The 17,571-nt window shown below is 34.3% G+C and overlaps 1 protein-coding gene across 2 annotated transcripts in view; it reads right to left on the reverse strand.

Moving 5' to 3' along the window:
• Positions 1 to 16,852, reverse strand: part of LOC124629504 (CUGBP Elav-like family member 1) — a 292,193-nt gene extending 275,341 nt beyond the window's left edge. The window contains exon 1 of one of the 2 annotated variants that reach the window (XM_047162894.1): positions 16,655 to 16,852. The gene's annotated coding sequence lies outside the window, so the exon portion shown is untranslated. The remainder of the gene's footprint in view (positions 1 to 16,654) is intronic. The other variant, XM_047162896.1, reaches the window with a different exon arrangement.
• Positions 16,853 to 17,571: the final 719 nt, after the last annotated feature.

The raw sequence follows: 17,571 nt of genomic DNA on the forward strand, positions 1-17,571 counted from the left end.
AAAGTGACCAACGGATAGACAGCGGCAGCTCGTGTAGTGCTCCAGACGATAGAACTCCTTAGAGTGGAGTTTGAGCGAAAATAAATACATAGATTGTTTTAAAGGAACATAATGGCAGTTCCTTTCTTTGGATTTTGAGTTAATGTAGGGGATCAAGACTACAGATTTTGTACTGGTTAAGAATGCACGTTGTATAGTTCGGCCATTCAGAGAATGCGTTCCTGACACGTCGCGATTGAACTGACGACGTAACTTTGCAATGGCGTTGCAGTTACGATAAAAATATTTTTGCTGGTTGTTTACCGTTTTAACAATTGAGGAGCATTAAAACAACATTATTATATCAATAATCAATGAATGTTATAATTTTGTGCCAAACTGAGTGTCAAATAACTTGGTAAACAATATTTTTCTAAATCTATACTGCGCTATTACAAGGTTATGTCAGCGGTTTATATTTTGTAGTGCTGTGCTAAAAATAACAGGCAAGTATCGTAATCTGTTCTTATACAGTTATAATATAAAATAATACGTTTTGATTTTCTTTTTAAGAATTGGAAAATAATGGACTATAAGACTTAATTATAACGTTTATGAAATATAAAAATAAAACTATGACCAAACCGCATTTTTATACTTAGATTAAAAATGGTAACCCCAAATGGCGTTATGGGCCGCCATTTTGTGACGCTAAAACAGTCGTCCGTTGTCGTTTCGTGCGCATAGACCACGTTTTTCAAGTGTTTTCGATCTGTTTTTATTTGATTACCCGGCTTTTGTTAGACCGAGATATCAGGATTGATTCTGTTATTGATAATAATATAATTATACATGTAGGCGAAGATGATGATGAAGACACCACCTCCTCAAGCAAATCGGAGTCTGATTAATATTCTGTTCGCACATTCAATTCAATGTACTTGTAACAAAGAATAAATAAAACAATTTTATTATATGAATATTACCTTTTTTTGGTTTCCACTTAAATAACTAAAATATAAAACAAATGATTCCGCCAATTTAAAACGAAAATAATCTTAAAATAATGCGGCGGTTCATTTTGAAGGAACGGTAACGAACTCAGTGTTATGTTGTGCCCATCACTAGTCGTGACTAACTGATAGGTGTCAGGAACGCATTCTCTGAACGGCCGAAGTATAGTTATTATGAATAGAAGCTGTAAAAGGTACACAAGGCATTTTGGAAAACATTGTTATATACGTTAGTAAACATCTTGCAGGAAAACATTTCGCACCCTTAGAATGAAAGTGACTTAATTCAAAATTCCTGTAATACTCGTTTTTACAATAAACTGACCTTAAAAAGCATAATCTATAACCCTGTAAATAAAAAGAGACCTATTTCTAACTATAACAGAGACTACGCTTATTTCGGTCTCTTTCACTCGTTCCGCTATTCGTTTACGCATATTGTGTGAAAGAGCCAGAACTAGTATTACGTCAGATGCGCTTGCGAGTGAACATGTAAAACATCGGCGAATCTCAAAAAGTGTCCGTTTATTGCGAATACTGCTACGGTAAGTTACACAATATTTTTTGCCATAAAGTGACATTTTGATTAATACGTCTTTATAAAACAAAATATGTAGGTAGTATTCAGTGACCTTTTAAGGATTAGGTCTATTTAGTAAAAAATAATTATAAAAGACAAACGACACTTATAATAATAGGTCTGTCTATGACTAAAGGCATATTCATTATTTTTGTTATTCTTAATATTGAACCTGTTTATTACTAAAATTAAAAAGTTTAAGTTGTAACTTTTTTAGAATATGCCCCTATAATATTAAAGTTGTGTGGTATGTTAAGATATTTAGGTACACAGAGCCACACATCAGTGTATTCAGATCTGTGAATTTCTACAATTTATTGATCGATGCTCACCTTAAACTTTTCCAACACGTTATGATAAGATTTTATTAACCTGATGTGGCTTTTTTCCTACACCGTTTTACCGCACTCCAACCCGTATGCATCCGACAGGACACCCGCCCACTTAACATAATTGTATTGGTTTTTATACCAATACTTTAGCATCCTAATGATATCGCTTGGGAAGTTCTTGATATTTTCTCCATTTTCACCACAATTTTCTCCATAGGCAGTCGTAAGATACGAGGTCGAAAGCCTTGGAGAGGTCCAGAAAACATGCATATACAGGTGTTTTCCTACTTGTATAGTATTGAACAGTCTGTTTGAGGCATAGTATAGCTGTTTCCGTGGATAAGATTGGCTTAAAACCAAACTGGGCATCGTTAAGTATTAAGTACTTATCCAGCTGCTGGTCAATCAGACTGTCCAACACCTTTGCAATGATGGTAGCCAGGGATATAGGCCTGTAGTTGCTCTTTTCACTCGCATCTCCAGTTTTATTCTTAACAATAGGCACAACAATAGTTTTAAGTAAATCCGCTGGAAGATACGAGTGACTCAGGCACAAGCTAAAAAACATTGCTAGCACTCGCGGTAAGTGCTTACCAGCATGCAGCAAATGCTCTATACTTAGGCTGTCATGACCCAGCGACTTGCCTCTCTTTAAGTTGCGTATGACAGTAGCTACCTCCCTGGCCGTAAACCTAATAGGCATGTCTTCAGACCCCCCCACCACCTCAAGCCCACCAGACGACGTACCCAGGGGAGACCCAACCCTAAAGGTTCTACTAAATAGGTTGGCGATATCACCAGGATCACTAAGGCCATCAATACTCACAGGCAGACCCGACCTTTGATTCAACTTGTTCGTGGCTTTCCAAAAACTACCAAAATTCTTTGCGTCATGATGACTTGCAATGATGTCCATTTTTATTTGGTCCTTATTATTTTGGCACCATTTCAATTTACTTTTAAAAACCTTTCTACTTTCCACCATTTTTTCATATAAATCACCATTTTTCGGTCTACCAAACAACGTCCAGGTTTGAAAATCCGAACCTGTCTGTGTGCGTCCTTCACATGCTTATTCCAGCCCGTTATGTAACTCTTTTTGCGCTGTAATCCGTTCTTACAGTTACTTGCGATTGCACCTTCATAGAGTATACGCACAATTTCCGCATAAATATTGTCTAAAATAGTTTCATGTTTTATTTATTTTTATTTTATTTTATTTATTAAGGCAAACCAACAACATATACACAAAAACAAGTATAGTTACAAAATTTCTTACGTAATTATTTACTGTGTGAATATGTCACTTACAGGTATGCACACCATTTACAATAAGTTACAGAGTTATACTTATTTATACCATTACTGCAGTCAAAACTATGGAAAATGTTCCTTAATTCTACATCTAGTTTTACTACATTCAGTAAATTCTAAGGGAAAGTCTACATTTTTCAAGAGATCATTACAATAATTGCTATATAACTCAGTCTGCTGCAAAGCTCTGTCACCCCATGTTACTTTGTTACATTTAGGAAGTGCAGGTGCAACTTTTGGCCTTAATAACTTAAGATCACACTTTATAATTAGAGGTAAATGGTCCGACCAAGACACGTCATAGAGCACACTAGCGTCTCTAACAGTGTTCCACGCCGCGTCTGTCACTACGCAGTGGTCTAACCAACTAGTAGAACCATCTCAACTAGCACACTAGTGGAAATAGCAGCCTATTTGGCAACTGTTAGCTGTACAGTAGTGCTTTAGGGGTTCCGAAAGTATCTTTAAGTTCTATTATTGCTTCCGTAGCTGCTCATAGCTGCTCATAGCTGTAAATATCACTAAAGGCAGCAGAAACTGAACCAAATGTCACTCTGGGTTTTACAAGAGATCATTCTACAACCCATTTGCAGCCTACGTCTTTAAAAGAGAGTTCAAACAATTATGTTAAAGGTTAAAGCTGCTAAAAAGTTTCTATTGCCGCTGATGTACGCGTTAGAACTGCATAAAGACGCTAATTGTAGACTTTTTAACGGAACTGTTTAAAAGATATATTTATCACTTTTCTGCCACTAAAGGTTTCATTGCAGAAGTGATTTGTTATTTTGTGTAGACTTAAGTAGGAATTTGATCCTCTGTTCTACTTATAGCCAACACAAGGCTCCACAATAGAAGCAGGAGGTTAATAGACATTGCCTGCTCATTTGGATACATTCTGTTATTTTATTCACAAACACAAGCAAAGGTCCCGTAGATTTTGTTTTCTCAATTACTGATAACGAATCAGTTACTTGAATAAATGTTATTAAGACTGAAATAAATAAATACATTCAGATTTTTATAACATTGCATTTTAATTTAATACCCTATGTCCAAATAACTTTCAGTATGACAGTGTCTTATTATTTATTGTGTCTACGGAATTATTACCAATATGTGTCATAAACAGACTTAATTCTTAAAAAAACATAGAATGGAAAACATAATTTTGAAATAAAGTGACTTAATTTGAAACTACTTTATATTTTATGTTAAAATATATATAAAAAAATACTATAAACATAAATTTGCATTGTCATTGTGATCTCAAAAGGCTAATCCACAAATCTGGTAAAAATCAATAGTAAGCCATTAAAAACGGAAGAGATATATTAAGATGTATTAAGTAATATAATTTTTTGATGACGATTTTGCTCATTTCCCACAAATTGCATTTTTTGGATTCGGTCACTTTCATTCTAAGGGTGCGATTTAAGAATCAGAGTCGAAATTAATTAATGACTATGGTTTCTGGACTAAAGGTCAACATGTAGGTTTAAGTTTATGATAGCCAAATTAATATTCAGTTCTTACATACTTTTTTAAGTTTTTGTCAACAGACATTGTGTTCATCTGTTTAAAATTTTCGTAGCAACAGCATTTGATTTTTATGTCGTTATGTTTTGCATTTTAAATCCTCTGGCGCAGATGTGCGGTTGTTTTATTAAAGGCCCAAAAAGTCTCCCCAAGCCATACATTGGCCGGGATCCCGCAATTTGATCAATTTATAACTAAAGCGAGCACTTTTATTGGCGCTTATCCCCTTTAATTGCCATGGGTGAAGCACGTATCGTTTTCGATGTTTTTTCGTCTGTCTGTGGGTGGGCAGAGATTGTAGTTCGGTGATTTAGGAGACCAATTTGCGAGTATCGTTGTGATTGTATTTTTTTTTTGTTAAGTTTTAATTAGAAATCATATTATTTTATGTATTGATAGCCTTTGTTTAATAAATCGATAGAATAATAAATTAAGAAAAAAATATTGCGGTTATCCTGATTTATTTATATTACGTCAAAGTAAGTTATGTAATAAATAAACCGTCATAAAATGTATGCTTCCTCAAAGTTTCGCATCGAATTTACTGATAGTAAATCAGTGAATTCCAAACAACGCACTGATAATCCTGAAACAATTATCTATGAAACTAATAAAGCGACAAAAACACGTGTTCTCGTGTTCCGTATCACCGATTGATCAGTGTTTTACGGCCAAGCGGGCCACATTTGAATATAATTTGCAGTATTTTGCATAATTTCGAAATAGTCGTGTATTATAGCCGCTTGAGTGTAGGGCGAATAGTTGTGGCTTTCAATCGTTCATGTTATTACTTTGAATGGAGAATTTGTGTCGACAAGTCGTGTTTTACGAACAGTTCATAAAACAGAATTTTAAATTAGATGTCAGCGATAAAATGGCTCAAAAACTAGGTCTAGTAATAGAATCAAGGTTTGCTTGTATTTTTTTTATTGCAATTTATGTGAGCATAGCTGCTCTCGCTGTTTTACTCAAAATATGTTCTGACACAAGTCAGTTCAATTGAAAATGTTGTAAAACTTTTGCTGCGTCATACATTATTTATTTGAGTGTCCCACTGACTGTTTAGTGATACTAATTTGTTACTGCACCCAATAATTCTAAACGCATAGCAACTGTCACAAATCGTCCTTACACCGTCAAATAAACTGACAAACGGAATAAATCTAGATAAATACGAGGGTACATCAATCATCAGATTGTCGACATAGCGTCGTAACATCATAGACAAACTCATGCTATTGGTATGACGTTTCATGCCAAGTTTCGACGCACAAGATGTTTTATAGGGCTTTCAATTACAATTTATCATCGATAATGTATTTATTCAATACGGTGGTTATTTAAATAAGATCCATGATAGATGTACTAAGGGTGAGTTGCACCATTTGGCTATAATAATGATAACCAAAACATAACTAGCCGTGAAATGGTCGTATTGGCGATTGTCAAATCGCCGATTCAGCAACAGAATAATTCGGTAGGTAAACTTTATAGTTAGCTGGCACGACTACGCATAAGATTGAAAAGAGAATTGTTTACGATTTTTCCTTTATGTAATAATATCGACATATAACATAAACTAATCGTATAAATATGAAACTGCTGATATTGTATTTTTTTAATACCTTTTGCTGGGTTAATGTTATATATAGCAGCTATGTACAATGTACATATATCAGTGTACTATAGACATAAGTATTTATTTATTTCTCTACAAAAGAAAAATGTTAAAATAATAATTTCATGTACAAACCCTATCTACAGATCAACACTGCAACATAAATATGTGTGTCAGCATTGCAATGTCATTTGTAATGATAGATTGCAAGATTATCGCTTTGAAGTTGGCGTGACTCGCTGTTGAATCGATTTCAATTCGATTGGTTAATCGATTTGATTTTAATTTCGAATGCAGTACGAGACGTTTGAATGTTGTTACTGTTTGATATAAATGAATATCGCGACACGTTCAATCATAGTCGGTTAGCCCCATGATAAGCTATTTAGAGGCTTGTGTTATGGGTGCTTATATTCGCACATAACAGATAAATATACTTCACATATATTTATATCATACTTATAGAAGCCAACAAGCATGCTCATCACATAAATGTTGACTGTACCGGGAATCGAACCCGGGACTATCAGCTCAGCAGACCGACATGGTTAGTATCATGACCTACGAATTTAATTATTTCCAAAAATTTCTCATACCAGAATGTCAATAAAAAAAAAACATGAAAATTCAATAAAACTCTACCGAGCCATTGAAAAGTTGCCAGACCTAATGAAGCTTGCGATTTAAAGCCAAACTTCTTTTTTTTTAATTTGCCTACATGTTACGTACATATCGGACGGTTAAACTTTTTTAATTTGGGCTCCCCGCTGGACTCTGCTACGGCGTAGCACGCACTACGGCGTAGGGGGCGTAGCACTTTTACACGTATCGAGATTTATGTTTCAAGAATGTGTTGGTAATTATATCTTAATAAAGGCCTGTTATAAATCAAATTAGTTTTATAGTAAGTTTTTGTGTATTATTTTTGTATTAAGCAGATCTTTTTTGAAAAATGTTTTTTCAGGTGAAATCGTATCGGATTTGTCGTATACCTAATCACATTAGATCCTATCACATTTACTTTATGATATTTTACGGCGAATGACTGACTCTTATATGGTGTTCCGATTCTCGAACATTTTCATTCTATTTACTTTGTTTGAAAAATTATTAATTTTTTTATTTTTACGTATCTTATTTTTTTCTTTGTGCTAATTGACATAGTATATTAACCAGTATATTAACGTATTTAATTTAATGTGATGAGATATGATACACTCTGTGTATATTTGTCACAATGTCAAGGAAAGCAATGAAAATATCATACACTAGCTGCTTTCCCGCGGGTTCACCCGCATCCTGTGAGAGCTACTGCCCGCACCGGGATAAAATATAGCCTATGTTACTCGCAGATAATATAGCTTTCTAATGGTGAAATAATATTTAAAATCGGTCCAGTAGTTTTTGAGTTTATCCATTAAAACCAAACAAACAAACAAACAAAGTTTTCCTCTTTAGTATAAATAAAAGCTTTAACACACAAAAATAATAACAAAATTCAAACCAATCAAAACCAAATAAACAACCACAATACTTCCTCGAAACAAAATAATTACGAAAACTAAGCCATTAGCGGAGTCGGTAGTGACCTTACATTTCGGGGCTAGGCGTTTAATTTATTCATACAACCCAAGTTGTCCCGAGATCCGCCGTGATTCTATTGTGATCAATAGTAATGAGTTTCCGAGATACACTGCGGTGAAACAAACGTATAGCTATGTTGAGGTACTGTAGGTAAAGTGGTTAGTTGGTTGTGTGTAGTGTTTTAAAAGATGTTTAATTTTAAGATATGTAGGGATCTAAACTAAGTTATATAATAAAATTGTCTCATTTCATATTACTAATTAGTAGTAGTAGGGTAGTCAGAAGCCAATAAGTCTGACAACCAATCTTACCAACGGGTAATGGGTTGCTCGTGTAACTAGGTTGAGGAGTTCAGATAGGCAGTCGTTGTAAAACACTGGTACTCAGATGCATCCGGTTAGACTGGAAGCCGTCCTCAACATAGTTGGGAAGGCTAGGAGATGATGATATTATGTTACAAAATGATCACTTCATCATTATTTCATTATATCGTGCGACAAAAAAAAATACCATTACTACTTCCACAAATTGTATCGGACAGAATAAAGCAAAAATACCTCTAAAGAAAAAAAGAAAATCAATAAAAATACGTTTTACTTCTAACTGGTTTAACCTCGCAATGATCGATGAATAAAAATGACCTTCTTCTATAGAACAAATGCTGGTATTCTCATAGAGCTATGAATAATAGACTGCACGGCGAATATTCAATATTAATGTGGGAACTATACCCTCTAGCAGGCATTAATTCTGTGTTAAATTGATGGCCCAAGATTATGTTGGTACATTCGATTTTTTTATGAATTAGGAAGTTTTTTGTAAAGCAATTCGACACTAATAAAGGTTTTATTTTTAATAGATTGTTTTGTTCAATTATGTTGATGATATAACTGGTAATTGAAGGAATCTAATGCTAGAACGACTCTAATTTAAAGAGACGTTAAAAAAACTGTATAATACAGTAAATAAATAAGAGTATTTTATAGCCAAAAATATGCTGCTTTAAAAAATAAAAGTTAAAAGAATCAAACATTCAGTATCTGTTCCTCCTTGTAGCATTGAAGAGTCAAACCAATTCAAAAGCAACTATCCTCCAAAACCATTCAATTAAAAACGAAATTAAACACAACAACCGCTTATTACCAGAAACACTAAAATAAATTACGCACTAACCGCCACTGAATTTCCTTATAACGACCGGTGGTGTGCTCATAAGGGCGCGCACAGACGTGTTATTATTTCGCGGTAATATATCCGTGCTGTGACGCCTCGACTAGCCGCGTGACCGAGCGACACAGGGGTAAGAAGGTGTATTTCTTTTAACACGCTTATGATGTAAAAAGCTTCACTTGTAATGTAAAAAAAACTTTAAATCTTAATTTGACCCACTTCCCTGTCTCCGATTACGATGAAATTTTGCACACACTCTGAGTTCTGCTCATAATACATGTCTAGCTAAGGAAATTCATTACAAATCCAATTAATAAAAAAAAATATGCGTCTTAATAGCGTGTTTTTTAGTTTTAAGTTTATCGTTGTAGATATTTAGATCAGATTTTTATATTATAACCAAATTAAACAAAATAATCGCTTATAACTTTTGCTTATAACGGCCGGCGGTTGTGCATAAGGGCGAGCCCAGACGTGTTATTATTTCGCGGTAATATATCCGCGTCGCGACGCCTCGGCCAGCCGCGTGACCGAGCGACATAGGGGTAAGAAGGTGTATTTCTTTTTATAATTGAAGGTAAATTGCTTTAATTTGACGTTACTCTGTTATTTCGATAAGTATCAAAGGGTTTTAATAGTATACGCGTTGAGTATTGTTTCTCCATTTCTCTATTCGTACTTATATGAATGTGACTTGTATCTGTCTGTTAGTCTGTCGTCACGCCAACATTAATAAACTGATTTAAATGAAATCTACTTCTACCTGGGAAGTAGTTCCCTCGGAAAGCGAGTAGAAGCGTAGATTATAACTAAATATCTATATAGGAAAAAAGCGGTTGGAAATAATTTTGTCATAGTTTGAAGAGTAATCATTATTAGAAATAATTTTATCAAAAAACTCTCATAACCCAAAATGACACGACTTTATCAACTCGAAAAAACAAAACAAAACCTTAATCATCAAAGCCAAAACCCACGTTCCTATTCGCGCACGCAACATCAAAAGCAATTCGCATTCAAAATTTCGACGCTGAAACTAATAAAATATCCGCACCGCAAAAAACGCAATTCACATAATATCCGCACATCGGGCCCGGCCTAATTGGACGGGCGTACGTACATTATTAAAACTGTCGACTGTAGACTGTAGACTGTAGACCGTAGACGCAATGTTATCGAAAATAAATAGCGACACAGCTATGCGGAATATTCAAGTTATTTTTGTAATTACTTCGCGAGTTATGATAAAATGGTTGCAGGATTCCTTGGGCGAGGGTTCCGTCTGTGGAAATAGTGTGCAATAATTTTAAATTGTGGGATGTTTATTTTGTAATATTTTTTAATTATAGAATAGCGTGGAGAGTTTATGTCGAGGATGGTGAAAGTAAATGCTGAGATAATATAGATAGGATTAATAAAAGACACAAATCAGTAGCCAAGTGATTTTTTATGTAATATTTCCAAAAAGTAAAGTACCTATTCTTATCCTGAAAATAAAATTCAAGTAGGTAATTAAAGCCCCCGAAAAAAGCAGCTTAGATAAAATGTTAAACATAAAATTGTTGCAGTTGAAAACTTAATTTACGTCAAGTTTGAAGCATTAACATTAATTTCTAATCTTCAAAGCGGTACGATCATAATTCTGGTAATTATACAAATTACGTGCTCTTAAAACAGACAGATAACTAAAACAAAACTCAAACATTGAGATAATATAACAGAATAATATAACCTTTGCTAATCTTGTCGTTTAATTATGTCGAGAAAAAGCCTACAATACCAAAAATATAAACTCAACAGGTATAATATTTAAATCAAACAAGTGAACATTGATTCTAACCCCACCTTTTAATTTAATAAGGAGCACAGTAGACTTTATAATTTAGGACTTTCACAGTTTCTTAATAACTGGCATCCAAGACAGTAATCGGAAAAACGCTTAAAGAACTAGCTGGTATTCATTACTGAACATTGTGTTTGAGACGCCAATCACGACAACGTCTTCAAACAAAACTAATAAAATCCAGTTCCCCTAATAAACCGACTATTCACGCGACAGCCAGTTAGTTTCATTACTGGCCAAGACGGTTACAGTACGACAAACTCAAGCAAATTCACACGTTTAACCAAGTTCCGCTTAGTATAACTGCACTCGCTCTAAAGGATATTGTCTAACTTGAGACGGCCAAGTGATGTGTTCTGTGCTTCAAGTTATGTGTAGGTTAGCTTCAGTTACTGAGGCTATGTAAGAGCGTAAGTTATCAAGTGTCATGGTCGCCTAAGGTGAGAAAGTCTCAAGAAAAAGAAAACTTGGTAAAAGAAAAAAGGTGCTTAAATTGTAAGAAAACATACTTACATTATGTTCATAGTCAAATGGGTTGTGAGTTCCTTTCGACCTACTAATACCAGTTACTTGGGCCACCCGATACATCTTGGTAAGATCGGTTGACAGATGTATAGCTCCTCCAACGATTGTGACAAAAATGTTCAATTGACAGCCGGAATTCATCACCATACCATATATCGTATGTACGCTACACCAGACTCCTTGTCTCAAGCACTCCTTGATTGTACAACGTAAGACTAACCATCCGACGTCCAGTCTTGAAACTGGACGCTTAAAGGGTTGCTGCTGGGTCATAAATCTCGAGCTAGATTATCGACTACCTGTCTGGAAATAGGAGGTACGTGTACCGAGTTTTCTAACTAGTTTTTAAGACGAGATGCAAAAATTCACCTGCGTTTAGAAAAATATTTTTTCTAGTTGATTATTTTTTTCTTGTAATTTCAAGAAAGTAAAAACCTTGTGTTCTGTGGCAGTACTTCTCATTTAAAGAAGATCAAGTCCTTAAACTTTGATACTAATTGTGTGAGAAGATTGTCTTCACTACACGACTACACCAAAACACTAATTTGCTAATAGGATAGCGCAATTACAGTTTCAGTTAATAGTGACCAGTGTTCAGGAATTGTACAACTTAAAGTTTAGACCTCTGCTTAACTGAAGAGATCTAAACTGATACAAATTGATTGATTCATCTGCATAAAGGCACAAAGAATAAAACATGGTATCACACCAATAAATATTGTAACGTGAAGTTCATTGTGTAGATTTTGTAGCTTTATGGAAAAGCAAGTAGATGTTAATTACGAAAAATCTAGAAGAAACCGAGTAATATACTCGTGTTTTCACAAAATAAATATTATCTTTATCAGTCTTAATCAGCGAACAATACGAAACGTTTTTTTGTATGTTTTATATTTGTCGTTTCCGAACCCACTATTAAAAACAGCACTCACACTTGACAATTTTCTTTGTTAGCTACCCGGTTCGTGCCGTGTCGCAATGATTGTTAAAAACAAAGAACTGACGTAAAATGTTTTGAACGTGGCTCGATACGCCGCTAATGGTTATCTACGTAATGTATACTGGTGATTAAAAATTGTTTTGTGTTTTGTAAATTAAGTAATGTTTGGTTAATTCAGGATATACCAACAAATTCATATGATGCAGAGGTAAAGTTTGTGTAGTATGTGAATCTAATGAACCGATCTACTTGTGAGTATCATAACCTATAAATTTATCGGTATGGGATGGTATGCGAAGTACATAGTTCTCTCTGTAGTACTCGTCGGGAACTGTGAAAAGCAGCAGATTAGCACCAAACTTTTTTTTGTAACTGAATTCAATCTGTGATATCGACTTAGGTTTTTAATTGAATTGAACAGAGCTTTAAATGAGGAGACGAAAACTTGTCAACTTGTTGAAAACTCCGCAGAAAATAACAATAATTTTATTGAACACAATAGTACTTTCACTGAGTTTTGTAAAATTGACTTTTCACTTGGATGAACATTAAAATACACGAACTCAAGTGATTATTTACTTTACAATAATGATCTTTCTAGGAAACGTGAAGCCAATTCTCACTTTCCAGAAAATCATTATTTACTGCTCACCAATATTTAACGCAATATTTACTTTACAACCAAACTTCTCGCTACCAATAAAACCAAAATATTTCGCTCAACATTACTAGCAATTCCAAGAAACATTAACTAAAAAGCCAAATTAAATTCCTGAGAAATAAAGAGAAGGCGGAAAAAAAATATTTTTAGCATTCATTTTCAATTAAACGGTGGCAAAATTCTTGGCGAATTTGACGTACAATTTAAATGCTTTGATGTTTGAGAAAATGTACCACTGTGCGATTGGCACAGTGTGAGCGATTAGCAGATTGTGGGGAAAAAAACTCTTCTTTGGGGATAAATGCTATTGAGAATAAAATGGGACATTTAAAACGATTTGTTGAACGTTTAGATGAAAGGAATTGGTCTGTCTTTGGGTTTGGCTTCTGATGTGACTGGGAAAATATCACTTGGCTTTAGGGAAAAATATTTTATATTCAAACGTTTATTTTTATTAGTACATTGACTTCTAACATACATTTAAAGAGAAAGCAAATTGATTCTTAATTACGACTAGGGAAATAATATACGGAGAAAATGAAAATTGTATTTTTATTAAAAATATGAGGAAAAGTATTTCAGACGCGAATTGCTATGACATTTTTAAATTGCTTTAAATTATTAAGAATACAGTTTTATTTCCCAAAACATAATTTTACAAAAAACTTACTTCCTCTGTAAGCCATTACAAACTGGATAAAACGCATTTGATATAAAGACAACGTTGGTAGCGGTACGGAGAAAACGAGAATAATACATTTTAACGATGGATACTGATGACATAAAGATATTTATCTCAGATATGACTGTAGGCGAAAGGAGTACAGCTTCCTTCTCCTGGGCTTTTGATTGGATGCATGTACCTGAAGTAAGTTATGTATTGTCAAGGTAGATTAACTTCTTTGTAAAAATATGTAGGTATTATTTATATTTTATGATATTTTATGAATATTAAATATTCATAAGCTACTTGGTGATTTGATTCTTATTATTTACATGTAGCAATAGTAGGCAATTAAGCATCATCATCATTTGCCTAGCATTTTCCTAACTATGTTGGGGTCGCTTTCTAGTCCTAGTGAATGCAGTTAAGTATCAGTATTTTACATGAACTAACTGCCTATATGACCTCTTATCTCAGTTACCGTGGCAACCCGATACCCCTTGATAAGACTGACTGTTTGGCTTCTGACTACCTGTAGCGACTTTAAACGTTGAAGAATAGAAGTTTAAGAGAGGTACTATTAATCTTAAAATACCACAATAATTAGGACAAATTTTAATTGCCCAATTATTGAGTAGCTTTTATATATCAAAAGTAGGTTTCTATTATAAGCAACTACCTACATTTTCTTTTTGATTACTCACTGAAGTAGGCGTCGTGAATCTGCGTGGGCTTAGATTATTAAACCTGTGACTGAACTAATCAAAATAAATGTTTGGACTTTATTAATGTTGCCTTTCGTCCCTTATTAAACGTAACATCTAGGCTTCATTCCCAGAAGAGATGGGCAGTTTTCTATTTATAGCTATTGAAAATATAAAAAAAAAACTCGGTTTTATTTTTTTTCCAGAAAATCTGAATTCTAATATCCCATTTTGCGGCATCTTAGAATTGAGTTGAATCTCAGAAATGTTATTGAGAAAACATTCTTTCAAATCAAGTAGAAATAAGTTTGTCACAGTAAATAGGCTTCTAGGTAGGCTGTGAATCAGCCATCAGTCTCCACATAGTAGTTTATAATAATAATTGTGTCCACGGCCGATTTCGGCCACGGCGGCTGTTCTCATCTAAGGAGATCAGCCAGCTGCGCAGGACATATTATAGTGCACGAGCATTTGCGCAGACACAGATGCACTCCCTATTCCTTTACTCTCATAACCCGATGGGACGGCAATCCGACACGACCGGAGAGAGATAAGGCGCAGGACCGACATTTACCTGCTCTCCGATGCACGGGTGAATCAATCACCAACTTCCAGACCATGGGCTGTTTTGTGAAAGTTTAAGAAAATCCACAAAGCGATTTCGGCGCGACCCGGGAATCGAACCCGAGACCTCTGGCACAGCAGTCGCGCTTGCGACCACTAGACCAACGAGGCAGTCACACATAGTAGTTTACTTATTATTCAACATTTATTTCTAAAACTTCTATCAAACAAAGCACAAAATCCAGTGGGAATATAGCATGAATATTTTAGAACTGTCACACGAATATCTCTTTCATTCACCTGCAGGCACCAGTGCCTTTTGAAAGGTATTTTAATCAATACCACTGCCATTTGATAGAAACCATATTTCAGTATTTAACTAAGCAAACGTGCCGAACATCATGTTTGCAGTATCCTGGCAATTTACGATTTTGTATGAAAACAAATATAAGGGGTCAATCAAATTTAATATGAGTGCAAATATTATGTGTTTGGATTACATGTTAATTTTGAGTTGAAAATCTGTTTGTCGGTTGCAAATAATATTTATTTTGTATCATGTAAGGTTTAGAGTTTTTTAATTATGTTGTATCATGTGTGATGTTTACTTGTAACCAGCAATGACTAAATAATTGTTTCAAGTAAATTTTTTTACTCTTCTTTGGAAAAAAATATTTGGTAATAAAATCATCAAAAGGTTATTTTATTCAATTTTCTACTACTGCTAGTTGCTGTTTCAGAGCGTAAATAAGTGTATATTGCAACTTTCGAAAAATTTTTTCAGTGACGACTTTCTCAATAAAAGAAAATTATGCTAGGAAGTAAATAATTGGGATCATTTATTTCTAAAGGTACAATGTGATTTCTGAATTAGATTAATATGTTACATGTGAGATAAGTTTTACATATTATTAAAAAGAATCTTGTTCTGATTTTTTTTGGAATTTACCTATAGAGATTAAGCATAACATAACGTTTTTTCGAAACCCTTGTAATTCTTTCACAACTGGACTTTAATTTCGAAAATCTGCTGCAAACCACAAAATTAGTATTAAAATTCTATTTCGAATTAAAACTTATTTGACTAAGGCAAAAACACCGAAATTATTACCAAAAATAAGATAATATTATTATGAAATTGGCATTGTAAACAGCACTGTATAATTTCTGTAAAGCTGAAGTTGAATCAATTTTCCGATGATAGTCTTCCTTCGAGATTTTTATGAAAATTCAGCGATTTGTTGTCATTATCAGTTAGATAATATAAGAAAACAACAAAATACAACCACGTAGATGATTATTGAAGTGAAAAGCGGGCACAAATCATTACAAAACTGTATGTTTACAATGTGACCAAACCAAAACATTAACAACATCGAAATTTTCCTACAATTATCAGTGAAAATCTTTCCAGGATCACATATTCCTAGTACATTTTCATGAGTTTCACTACAGAAATCGTAATATCAAGCCGATGTAAGCCATATTCGAGCGTTCCTATAAACCTCGACCGGGCGTTTTCGAAAATTAATTTACGACACAAATTGGGGTTGCTTTACATAATATCCTGGTAATAACAACGTAATAATAAAGCAATTATAAATAATTTAAAAAAGAGCTTCCTCACCGTTCAATGTAACGTACGAGCCGGCCGCTTTGGCGTTTAACACAACCAACCACGTGATTGGGGAACAAAACATCGCAACAATGACGTCACTATTATGTATTCTTTATTCGAAAAGGTTTTATTTGATGATTTGATAAACACAAACACTTGTTATCGCGAGCGTGCGTCGGGGAGCGCGGGACGTTGTGACGCGTCCGTTTTTGCCGATTGCTCGGCAAGTACTGCCGGCCGCCTAAAGCTTCGCCCCCGCCCGCCCTTTGCGAGCCTTTCTTTGTTTCCCCTGCTTCCCCGCTCCGTGTTAAACAAATCTCCGTGTGCCGTGATCTTCTTCGTCAATTGATTTGTGACGAAATAATTTCGCCGTGATAATTGTTTTAGCGCGAATTAGGGAGTGTTTTGTTTTAAGGGGGTTAAAGGGAGACGGTGGTTTAACACGATTATCGCCTTTGTTTGTGTTGGGCTTTCAGTTTATTATGAGGCGATTTATGGTAATTAGATTTGTTCTAGAATTTGCTTAAAATTTTACCTGTGTGTTGATGTTCTCATATGTAATTGATATTAGTGTTTTATAACTTACAAATAATTATACAAACGCAAATCGTATTATTAATGAAGTGTCGATATAATTGATAGTCAAATGAAATTGATATTGAAAGCATTGAAATAAATGAATAATAATTAGACCATTAAATCCATAATTCCTAAAACTGATACGTTTTAATACTATTGAAAACAGGAAATGATTATAATTTGTGCGACTGAAAATGAACATTATTTCATTGAATTGAATAATAATCACCTATAAAGATTCGTTAATTCAGATACATAAGCATTCTGATTGGTGCATTTTCGCTATGAGAAAGTCCTTGAATGAGGAATGCCTTTTTGATTTTTCCGATATTTTATTTCGATGCTTT

Source organism: Helicoverpa zea, chromosome 4, assembly GCF_022581195.2.
Source record: "Helicoverpa zea isolate HzStark_Cry1AcR chromosome 4, ilHelZeax1.1, whole genome shotgun sequence".
Lineage (NCBI taxonomy): Eukaryota > Metazoa > Arthropoda > Insecta > Lepidoptera > Noctuidae > Helicoverpa > Helicoverpa zea.